Raw genomic sequence first — 12,478 nt, forward strand, 5'->3', positions numbered from 1 at the left:
CTTCTCTAGGATTGACCACATACTAGGCCATAAAGCAAGTCTCAGCAAATTTAAAAGAATTAGAATCATACCATGCAGCTTCTCAGACCACAGCGGGATGAAGCTGGAAATTAGCAACTCAGGAAACCCCAGAAAGTATGCAAACACATGGAGACTGAACAACATGCTCCTGAATGAACACTGGGTCATTCAAGAAATCAAAAGAGAAATCAAAAACTTTCTGGAAGTAAATGAAGACAACAACACAACATATCAAAACTTATGGGATACGGCAAAAGCAGTATTGAGAGGCAAATTTATAGCAATAGGTGCCTATACCAAGAAATTGGAAAGGCACCAAATAAATGAGCTTTCAGCGCACCTCAAGGACATAGAAAAACTGCAGCAAACCAAACCCAAATCTAGTAGGAGAAGAGAAATAATTAAAACCAGAGAAGAAATTAACAGGATTGAATCCAAAAAAAACATTACAAAAAATCAGCCAAGCGAGAAGCTGGTTTTTTGAAAAAATAAACAAAATTGACACCCCATTGGCCCAACTAACTAAAAAAAGAAGAGAAAAGACCCAAATCAATAAAATCAGAGATGAAAAAGGAAACGTAACAACAGACACCACAGAAATAAAAAGAATCATCAGAAATTACTACAAGGACCTGTATGCCAGCAAACAGGAAAACCTATCAGAAATGGATAGATTCCTGGACACATGCAATCTACCAAAATTGAACCATGAAGACATCGAAAACCTAAATAGACCCATAACTGAAACAGAAATTGAAACAGTAATAAAGGCCCTCCCAACAAAGAAAAGCCCAGGACCAGATGGATTCACTGCTGAATTCTACCAGACATTGAAAGAAGAACTAATCCCATTTCTTCTCAAACTATTCAAACAATCGAAAAAGAGGGAATCCTCCCAAATTCTTTCTATGAAGCCAGCATCACCTTAATCCCTAAGCCAGAGAAAGATGCAGCACTGAAAGAAAATTACAGATCAATATCCCTGATGAACATAGACGCAAAAATCCTCAATAAAATTCTGGCCAATAGAATACAACAACACATCAGGAAAATCATCCACCCAGACCAAGTGGGATTCATCCCTGGTATGCAGGGATGGTTCAACATTCACAAATCAATCAATGTGATTCACCACATTAACAGACTGCAGAAGAAAAACCATATGATTATCTCAATTGATGCAGAGAAAGCATTTGATAAAATTCAACACCCTTTCATGATGAAAACTCTAAGCAAATTGGGTATAGAAGGAACATTCCTCAATATAATCAAAGCAATTTATAAAAAACCCACAGCCAGCATCCTATTGAATGGGGAAAAGTTGGAAGCATTTCCACTGAAATCTGGCACCAGGCAGGGATGCCCACTCTCACCACTGCTATTTAACATAGTTCTGGAAGTTTTAGCCAGAGCCATCAGACAAGAAAAAGAAATCAAAGGAATACAAATCAAGAAGGAAGAAGTCAAACTATCCCTCTTTGCAGACGATATGATTCTGTACTTAGAGGATCCAAAGAACTCTACTAAGAGACTATTGGAACTCATAGAGGAGTTTGGCAAAGTGGCAGGATATAAAATCAATGCACAAAAATCAACAGCCTTTGTATACACAAGCAATGCCATGACTGAGAAAGAGCTGCTAAGATCAATCCCATTCACAATAGCTACAAAAACAATCAAATACCTTGGAATAAACTTAACCAAGGACGTTAAAGATCTCTACGATGAAAACTACAAAACGTTAAAGAAAGAAATAGAAGAGGATACCAAAAAATGGAAAAATCTTCCATGCTCATGGATTGGAAGAATCAACATCATCAAAATGTCCATTCTCCCAAAAGCAATTTATAAATTCAATGCAATCCCAATCAAGATACCAAAGACATTCTTCGCAGATCTAGAAAAAATGATGCTGAAATTCATATGGAGGCACAAGAGACCTCGAATAGCTAAAGCAATCTTGTACAACAAAAACAAAGCCAGAGGCATCACAATACCAGACTTCAGGACATACTACAGGGCAGTTGTAATCAAAACAGCATGGTACTGGTACAGAAACAGATGGATAGACCAATTGAACAGAATTGAAACACCAGAAATCAACCCAAACATCTACAGCCAACTTATATTTGATCAAGGATCTAAAACTAATTCCTGGAGCAAGGACAGTCTATTCAATAAATGGTGCTGGGAAAACTGGATTTCCACGTGCAGAAGCATGAAGCAAGACCCCTACCTTACACCTTACACAAAAATCCACTCAACGTGGATTAAAGACCTAAATCTACGTCCTGACACCATTAAGTTATTAGAGAACATTGGAGAAACCCTTCAAGATATTGGCACAGGCAAAGAATTTCTGGAAAAGACCCGGGAGGCACAGACAGTCAAAGCCAAAATCAACTATTGGGATTGCATCAAATTGAGAAGTTTCTGTACTGCAAAAGAAACAGTCAGGAGAGTGAAGAGACAACAAAAAGAATGGGAAAAAATATTTGCAAACTATGCAACAGATAAAGGGTTAATAACCAGAATCTACAAAGAGATCAAGAAACTCCACAAAAACAAAACCAACAACCCACTTAAGAGATGGGCCAAGGACTTCAATAGACATTTTTCAAAAGAGGAAATCCAAATGGCCAACAGGCACATGAAAAAATGTTCAAGGTCACTAGCAATCAGGGAAATGCAAATCAAAACCACAATGAGGTTTCACCTCACCCCGGTTAGAATGGCTCACATGCAGAAATCTACCAACAACATGCTGGCGAGGATGTGGGGAAAAAGGGACACTAACCCACTGTTGGTGGGAATGCAAACTGGTCAAGCCACTATGGAAATCAGTCTGGAGATTCCTCAGAAACCTGAATATAACCCTACCGTTCGACCCAGCCATCCCACTCCTTGGAATTTACCCAAAGGAGTTTAAATTGATAAACAAAAAAGCGGTCTGCACCCTAATGTTTATTGCAGCACAATTCACAATAGCCAAGACCTGGAACCAACCTAAATGCCCATCAACGGTAGACTGGATAAAGAAATTATGGGATATGTATTCTTTAGAGTACTATACCGCAGTAAGAAACAACGAAATCCAGTCATTTGCAACAAAATGGAGGAATCTAGAACACATCATGCTGAGTGAAGTAAGCCAGTCCCAAAGGGACAAATACCATATGTTCTCCCTGATCTGTGACAACTGACTGAACACCAAAAAGGAAACCTCCTGAAGTGAAATGGACACTATGAGAAATGGTGACTTGATCAGCATAGCCCTGACTGCTAATGGACAACTTAATACATTATCCCTCATAGTATTTTTTTTTGTCTGTTCTACTTAATATGACTGGTTTAATTCCGTAATTATCACACAGTTATTCTTAAGTGTTGAAATTTAACTGAAATGTGATCCCTGTTAAACATAAGAGTGGGAATAAGAGAGGGAAGAGATGTATAATTTGGGGCATGCTCGGGCTGACTTGCCCCAATTGGTAGAGTTGGAAACATACCAGGGGATTCCAATTCAATCCCATCAAGGTGGCATGTGCCAATGCCATCTCACTACTCCAAGTGATCAATTTCAGTTCACAATTGATCATAATGAAAGGACTAAGAGTCAAAGGGAGCACATAAACAAGTCTAGTATCTGCTAACACCAACCGATAGAATAAATAAAGGGGAGAGTGATCCAACATGGGAAGTGAGATACTCAGCAGACTCATAGAATGGCGGATGTCCTAAATAGCACTCTGGCCTCAGAATCAGCCCTAAAGGCACTCGGATCTGGCTGAAAAGCCCATGAGAGTATTTCAGGCATGGAAAGCCAAGACACTCTGGCAAAAAGATCTCTGTGAGTGAGATCCCAGTGGAAAGAACAGGTCTTCAAAGAGGGAGGTGCCTTTCTCTGAAGGGAGGAGAGAACCTCCACTTTTACTATGACCGTGTCTAAACAAGATAAGAGTCGGAGAACTCAAGGGGCTTCCATAGCCTTGGAAACTCATAACTGGTGCATGGGGAGATTACTGATGCCATAAACAGGAGTGTCAATTTGTAAAGTCAACAACAGGAGTCACTGTGCACTTACTCCTCATGTAGGATCTCTGTCCTTAACGTGCTGTACACTGAGGCTTAATGCTATAACGAGTACTCAAACAGTATATTTCACTTTGTGTTTCTATGGGGGTGCATACGACTGAAATCTTTACTTAATGTACACTAAACTGATCTTCTGTAAAAAAAAAAAAAAGAAAGAAATTATCAATTCCCAACTTGACTCTCACTGGGATTAAACATGACAATAGGTCTGATCTGATTTCATCATCATTTAAAAAAATCATCTATTATTTTTCACTTTATGTTTCTGTGTGGGAGCAAACTGTTGAAATACTTACTTAAGGTATACTAAGCTGATCTTCTGTATATTAAGATAATTGAAAATGAATCTTGATGTGAATGGAAGGGGAGAGGGAGTGGGAAAGGGGAGGGTTGTGGGTGGGAGGGACGGTATGGGGGGGGAAGCCATTGTAACACATGAGTCGTACTTTGGAAATTTATATTCATTAAATAAAAGATTAAAAAAAATCAATTCAGAGAGGATCAAAGATCTAAATATATGATTGCTATTGCCAAATTACTACAGGAAATCCATGAGGAAACTCAGTAATACATTGCCACAGGCCAAGACTTCTTGGATAAAACCCTGGAAGCAGGCACTGTCTGCCAAAGCAGACAAATGGGATTACACCAAGCAGAGAAGCTTCCACCACGCAAAGGTAGCACTTAACACAGGGAAGTGGAAACTCAAAGCATCAGAGAAAATATCTGCAAACTATGGATTTCATAAAGGATTAATATCCAAAATATATAAGGAACTCAGGTAACTATACTACACAACAACAAAACAAACAATACAGTTAACAAATGGGCATAGGACATGAACAGGCATTATTCAAAGAAGGAAACACGAATGTCCAACCAACATATTAAAAATAATTGCTCAGGATCACCATCCATCAGGGAAATGCAAGCAAAAACCACAATGTTGTTTCACCTCACCCCAGTTAGAATGGCTATCATCTAAAACTTAAAAAATAATAAATGAGGTCAGAGGAGTGGAGAAAAAGGTACCCTAATCTGTTGTTGGTGGGAATAGAAACTAGTGCAACCATTCTGGATGACAGTCGAGACTCACTACAAATCAGAAAAAAACATCCATGATCCATCCATCACACTGCTGGAATTTACCCACAGAAAATAAAATCAGCATACCAATCAGAATAAAATCAGTAATTTCTACCACATTTTTATAACAGCTCAATTCACAAAAGCTAGGATATGGAATCAACCAAGATAAATATCAACTCATGACTGCATAAAGAAAATACAAGGTGTGTATATATATATATATATATATATTTATATTTATATATATATACACACACACACAATGGAATACTACTCAGCCATAAAAAACAATGGTATTTTGTCTTTCGCAATAACATGGATCCAACTGGGGACCATTACGCATAGTGAAATGAGCTGGTCCAAAAGAGACAAAAAGACAAATGTTTTCTGATACTTGGTAGCAATATAGAATACAAGAAAGTATAAAAAAGAAAGTGTCACCTTGTGATTTGATTACTGTTAACTGTATAAATTCTTGTCAAATAGTGGTCTTTCCACTTTCACTTGTTGAACATTATTGTTCGTGGTACTTTAAGCATGTGACTATACAGTGAATTTTAAGTACCTTACTGCAAGAGCTATGGGGAAGGAGGGGTGACTGAGGGAGAGGGGAGAGAGGGGGAACACAATCATCTTCTTAGAATTGTATCTATGGACTACATGGAGTTTATTTTCTTTGTTTATTTTTAAAAGATTTACTTATTTATTTGAAAGGCAAAGTTATAAACAAAGAGAAGGATAGATAGAGCAAGACAGGTCTCTGATCCACTCATTGAACTGACAAATGGCCACAATGAAGAGGTGGTTTAAAAAAAAATTATAAATCATTTGTGCAACTAACCACAAAAGGAAGATCCGAAATCATAAAATCAGAGCTGAAAAGGAGATGTTGCAACTGATACTACAGAAATAAAAATTATCAGAAATTATTACAACCAGCCATGTGGCTACAAATTTGAAAATCAAGTACAAATGGATAGATTTATCCTGGTTTGCAGATGACAGGATCCTAAATATAGGGGAACCAAAAAATTCCACTAAGAAACTATTAGAGCTCCTAAGAGAGTTTAGCAAAATTTTAGGTTATAAAATCAACACGCAAAAATCATTAGCACTTGTATACACAAAAATGTCATGACTGAGAAATGAACTGCAGGCTCAGTAGCTAAAAAATTTAAATACCTTGGGATGAATTTAACCAAACATATGACAGATGTCTAAAATGAAAATTATAAATTATAAAATATTAAAGAAAGAATTAGAAGACATAAAAATGGAAAAATCTTCCATGTCTGTGAGTTGGAAAATATCTTCAAAATGTCCATATTACCCAAAGCATTTTACAGATTCAGTGAAATCCCAATCAAAATACAGAGGACAATTCAAGATCTGGAAAAAACAATCTTAAAAGCCATATGGAAACAAAAGAAAGCCTAAAAAGCTAAAGCATCCTTAAATAACAAAAACAAAAGCGAGGCATAACAATTTCTGATTTCAAGAGATAATACAAGGCTGTCAGAACCAAAATAGGCTGGGACTGACACAAAAACAGATTTATGTACAGATGAAACAGCATATAATCCCCAGAAGTTATTCCATGTACCTACAGCCAATTAACATTTGACAAATGAGCTGAAGTCATTCTCTGGACAAAGAGGAGTCTCTTTAATAAATGGTGTTAGAAAACTGGACCTCTATATGCAGAAATAGAAAACAACACCCTTCCCTTACATCCTATGTAAAAATCAACTCACAGTGCATCAAGGGACCTACACCCAAGACCTGAAACCATCAAAGTAATAGGTGAAAATTCTGCAAGATAGAGGCCTAGACAAAGACTTTTTAGATAAGACCAGAGAAGCACAGGCAACAGAAACAAAAATAGACAAATGGAATTACTTCAAGTTAAGAAGCTTCTGTACATCCAAGGAAACACTCAACTAAGTGAAGAGGCAACCAACAGAATAGAACATATTTTCAAACTGTGCATCTTATAAAGGATCAATATCCAGGATATAGAAAGAGCTCAATAAACTCAACAACAACAACTAAGGAAACAATCCAGTTAAGACATGGACAAAAGATATGAACAGGCAATTTTCAAAGGATGAAATCCAACTGGCCAACACACATGAAAAACTGCCCAGGATCACTAGCCATCACAGAAATGCAAATCAAAATCCCAATGGTAGAAATCAAAAGCAATAATGCTCATGCGGACATGGGGTGGGGGAAATATACCCTAATTAACCATGTGTGGGAATGTAAACTAGTACAAACAGTATGAAAGACAGTACTGAACTTTCTGAGACTTGAAAATCTAACACATGATCTAGCTATCATACTCCTGGGAATTTACCGAAAGGACATTAAATCAGCATGCAAGTGTTTCCTGCAGCTCAATTCACAATACTAAGACACACAATCAACCTATGTGTCCATAAACTGGTGACTGGGTAAGGAACATTTGTTACATATACATGATTGAATACTTCTCTGCCTTAAAAGTGAAATCCTGTCTTTTACAAGAAAATTAATGCAACTGGATGCTTTTATGCTTAGTGAAATATCAAATCTGAAAAGACTAATGTGACCAGTATTCTCTGATATGTGGTAGCTAATATATGGAGTGCCCTTGAAAAACATTACATATATGAGTGAAACTGACATCTTGGATCTAATTACTATTTATAGCCCTTGCCTATATATCTGCTTAACATAAGTCTTTCTGTTTTTCACTTTTGCTATACTCTTCATTTAGTGGAGTAGTAAGCCCACAATTGTAAAGTAAACTGAAAATGTTAATGCAAAACTTCAAAAAAAAATTGGAAGGAGAGGAAAGGAACTATCATTATATTATTAGACTTGATCTAAGAACTGCAATGAAATCTGTTCTCTTTATATAATAATAAATATATTTTTCAAAAAACAAATTGATCGGGGCCAGTGCCATGGTGCAGTGGGTTAAAGCCCTGGCCTGAAGCACCTGCATCCCATATGGGCACTGGTTCTAACCCAGGCTGCTCCTCTTCTGATCCAGCTCTCTTCTATGGCCAGGGAAAGCAGTAGAAGATGGCCCAAGTCCTTGGTCCATTGTACCCATGTGGGAGACCTGGAAGAAGCTCCTGGCTTCAGATCAGTGCAACTCCAGCCATTGTGAGCATCTGGACAGTGAACCAGTGGAAGGAAGACCTCTCTCCATGCCTCTCTCTCTGTAACTCTGTCTTTCAAATAAATAAAATAAATCTTTAAAAGAAAACCATATAGTTAAGAAAAGCACGAAGGATCTGATACTAGTATGTTATAAGCAGGGGAAGCTGGGTGTGGGGTATTTATGATCTCTGTACACTATTTCACTATTTTTTATTTTATAAATTTAAAACTGTTCTGAAATAAAGTGTTTTTAACCACAGTCATCACCAAAGAAAAAGAAGTTACACAAATGGCGCGTAATCTTGTAAAAATGCTCAATAGCCTTCCGCATGTGAAAATTGGCAGTCACAAACCACATGAAATGCCTGTTCACAATTCCTAGCCTGAGAATAACACTTGGAAGAGACAAGTGCTGTTCAGGAGGTGAGAAAATTGGATCTTTCCTATGTTTGATGAGGACTCCAAATTCAGCTGCCCTGGAAAACACCCCAAGGGTTCCCCAAAATGCCAGAGAAGTGTAACACATGACCCAATGTTTCCACTCCTAGGTGTATACTCAGGGAAATGAAAGATGGGTTCAAACAAATGTGCAGGTGGATGCTCAGAGCAGCTTTGTAAGGGGTGTTCAAAACGTTCACAGAAAAGCACATGACAAAAGCAATGCATGGATTTCAGCCAAAACAAACTTTGAATTCCATTTTTCAAAAACTTTTCAAGTGTGTGTATGTGTATACACGCATGCAGATAACATGACATTATCTATGGAAAACCTACGCACTCCACCAAAAGCAGTTAAAACTCAGAAACACAGCAAACTGCAGGATATTATGTAATTGTGCAAAAATCAATATCATTGTTACACATGAATGACAAGTTATCTGAAAAAGTAAACAATTCCATTTCCACACACTACAAAAAATAAAATAGCAAAAATCTTAGGTATAAAAGGCCATACAATGAAAGGTATAAAACATTGGCAAACGACTGTGAAAATGATACAAAGAATTGATGGATTTAAGCAATATATATCAGAAAAATTCATACTATACAAACTGCTTATTGATTCAATACAATCCCCAAAGTAACACTGATGTTTTTCACAGAATTAGAAAAAGAAAATTACTAAATGTGTAAGTAGGAATGAAAGGCCCCAACAGTCAGGCATTACTGAATGCAAAGGACACAGCAGAAGGCATCTCATTACCTGATCATAAGATGTACTGTAAAGCTGCAGTAATCAAAGCAGACAGGTAGACCAGTGGAAGAGAAGACAGACCATGGAAATGAAAATACACATATACAGCCAACTGATCTCCTCCTTCCCCTAGCACCACCCCCTCTCCGTATCCCCCCTCTCTGTAACTCTGCCTTTGAAATGAAAATAAAGAAATCAGTTGGGACATCTGCAACCCATGTCAGAAAATCAGAGCTTGCATTCTCATTCTGTTTCCAATTCTAGCTTCCTGCTGAGAAGCAGGTGACAGCTCATGCAAGTGGATCACTGGGACCCACACAGGAGACAAGGACTGAGTTCCAGGTCCCGGCTTCTGCCTCACCCAGCCTAAACTATTACAAGCATTTGAGGAGTAGATGGGAGATCTTTCTCTGCCTTTCAAATTAAGAAAATACACAATTTTAAGAAAACTACATCCAGATTGCCCAAAGGCTATGAGTAACTGCAGCAGGTGCACTGTGGTGCTCATCTGTGAGCACATTTTCAGCCCACAGATGTCCTGGTGCTCACTCCTCTGTCTGCTCCATCAAAGTCTTGCAATGAGGAATCTGGTATCAGCCATGTATGTCATAGTAAGCTATAAAGCCATTCAACCTTTCAAAAAGCAGAGTGACAGAGAAAAAACTGTCCAAACTCGAAAATAAGCCAATGTAGGCTTCTAATAATTACTGCTGGCAGGTGGTTGTTGGAGTAAAAGCCCACTCAGCCAGCTGCTGAGTCAACTGCATGTGCAGAGGGAGAACAGGACTTCATGCTTGGCATAGGGGTCACCATGCTTATGGGTTCCATGGCCACTGAGTCTGTCAGGTCAGCATCCATGGACCTAACGAGCCATATCCCTGATCAGAAAAGGCCAGGGCAGAATGGGGTGGTGGATCTCACCCATCACAGCCCGAGTGATCCCAGGCTATGGATGGACACATGTTGTATTAAAGCCACGGTCTCACTGCTCCGCTTGGTGGACAAGCTGGGTGAACAACACTGTTTCCTGGGCATTTTGCTTTTAATGCACTGAACTGTTGCACAGACAGTTTTCTAAATGTTCCCTTCCTAATGAATTTAATAACATGAACACAGGGTTGCTTCAGATCAAACTGTATGACACCTCTATTTTGGGAGCACAATCACATCTAAACCTGGGGTTCCTTCAATGCCAGGGAATCCTGGCTCCCTCCCTCTGCTCCGTCGTCACTCTGTCCTCATTTTCCTTGCCCTGGAGGGCTCAGGGAATGGACTTCTCAGCACATCAGCCACACAGTGCATGGAGGGCAGGAGTGTGAGCTTCATCTCCTGCAGGGTCTGGGCCATCACCAGACAGGGGCTGCATACTTGCATCACATGTAGGGACACGACAGGGGTCACTAGGTCACAAAAAAATAAAACTGTCTCCAAAGGAATTTGCTTTCACCCACTGCCATCTTAGATCACTATCTTAGCTGATCTGAGACAGAGCTTGAAAACTGAAACTAAGAGCTTGGACATCATAGAATATGTGTCTAATGACACACAGAAACCAGGTGCTGTGTGTATGAATGGATATCTGGACCTGGCCACCCCCAGACTGAATGGAGGGGACCCTCAGCATCAGGGAAGTCATGGAGGACACCAGGAGTCTCTCAGCCCAGGGAAGGGGCACTGTGCTGTCGAGTGGTTTGGACTGAGGGGCTCTCAGGATAAAACTGGGATAACCTGGTGTTGTCTACAGGGCTGGGCCCCTTTTGACCCTCACTCAAGTGTCAGGAAACTCACAAGAAAGTTTTGAGCTCAGCTCTTCCCAGATTGCTATTATCCCGGAGTCAAAAGAGGAAAATGGAGAGACAGATGACATGTTCCACTGGGGACTCTGTGTCTGTGCTCCCGCTGGGAGCACAATGATGATCCACAGAGAGATGAGCTCAGGGAGTCTTTTCCTTAAAACCCTGCAGGGTGCTCTCAGGTGCATGTAATCCCCTGGCTCTCGTCCTGGGTAAGTGGCTCTTTATTCCACAGATGGGCAATCAGCGTGCGGTGGTTCCTAGGCAGGGTGTGAATGGGGGCAAATGTGGCTACAATGAGGTTTGCAGCAGCCTCAGAGGAGACGTGGGCTCCAACAGTCCTCCACAGCTCAGCAGTGTTCTCTGTGATCCAGTGGGAACATTCACTTCTCGGGATATTTGCTCTTTTAATTTGGAAACCCATAAAATTAGCACATTTTCCCATATGAAACAGTCAACTGATCAATTTCAGTTTCACATTCATTTCTTTCCATGACATGACATCCACTGGCTTGGTTTATTTCCTAACGAAGTGCACATTTTCCAACCATTTTCTTACTACAACAGTTCTCATTTCTAACCACACCCCACATGGGACAAGTTGAATTCTCAGTTTCCATTCAGTTATCAGCTTTATTCTTTCATCTGCAGGACACTGAGCTGTCATTTTACACTACTTTAAAGTTTGTCCTGAAAAGTACCTTAAGCCTTTTTTAGCAAATGGGAATGTTTGATCAAAGCAACGCCAGGAAAAGTTCTCTCTCTACTTCCTCCCAGTGTGTTCCCACAGAGGGCTTTCTTGTCCTGGCTGCAATTTCACACAGTTCAGATTGATGAAGTCAGCTCTTGGGCTGTGCAGCAAGTCCAAACTAGAGGATGAGGAAATGAGGCTGCCACTACACTGAATGACAATGGAGTGATGGAGATGGGACGTAATTCTCCCTTTCTCCAAATTTCAGAAGAACAGGATGTCAGAAATATGTGTCCTAATAACTACTCTATCCATGAAAAAGTCCTCATGTATCACTGATGAAAACACTGAAGAAATCATCCAAAAGCTGTACTTTGGAAATTTATATTTATTAAATAAAAGTTAAAATAAAATTAAAAAGTAGAAACTAAACTTTTAACA

At 39.3% G+C, this 12,478-nt stretch overlaps 1 protein-coding gene across 2 annotated transcripts in view; it reads left to right on the plus strand.

Annotated features, from left to right (window-relative positions):
- LOC138846706 (uncharacterized) overlaps positions 1-3,970 on the plus strand; it is a 480,670-nt gene extending 476,700 nt beyond the window's left edge. For both annotated transcript variants that reach the window (XM_089306584.1, XM_089306585.1), the window contains exon 5: positions 3,835-3,970. The gene's annotated coding sequence lies outside the window, so the exon portion shown is untranslated. The remainder of the gene's footprint in view (positions 1-3,834) is intronic.
- The last annotated feature ends 8,508 nt before the right edge of the window (positions 3,971-12,478 follow it).

This window comes from Oryctolagus cuniculus, chromosome 10 (genome assembly GCF_051225735.1).
Source record: "Oryctolagus cuniculus isolate XC-2025 breed Fujian yellow rabbit chromosome 10, ASM5122573v1, whole genome shotgun sequence".
In the NCBI taxonomy this organism is placed as follows: domain Eukaryota; kingdom Metazoa; phylum Chordata; class Mammalia; order Lagomorpha; family Leporidae; genus Oryctolagus; species Oryctolagus cuniculus.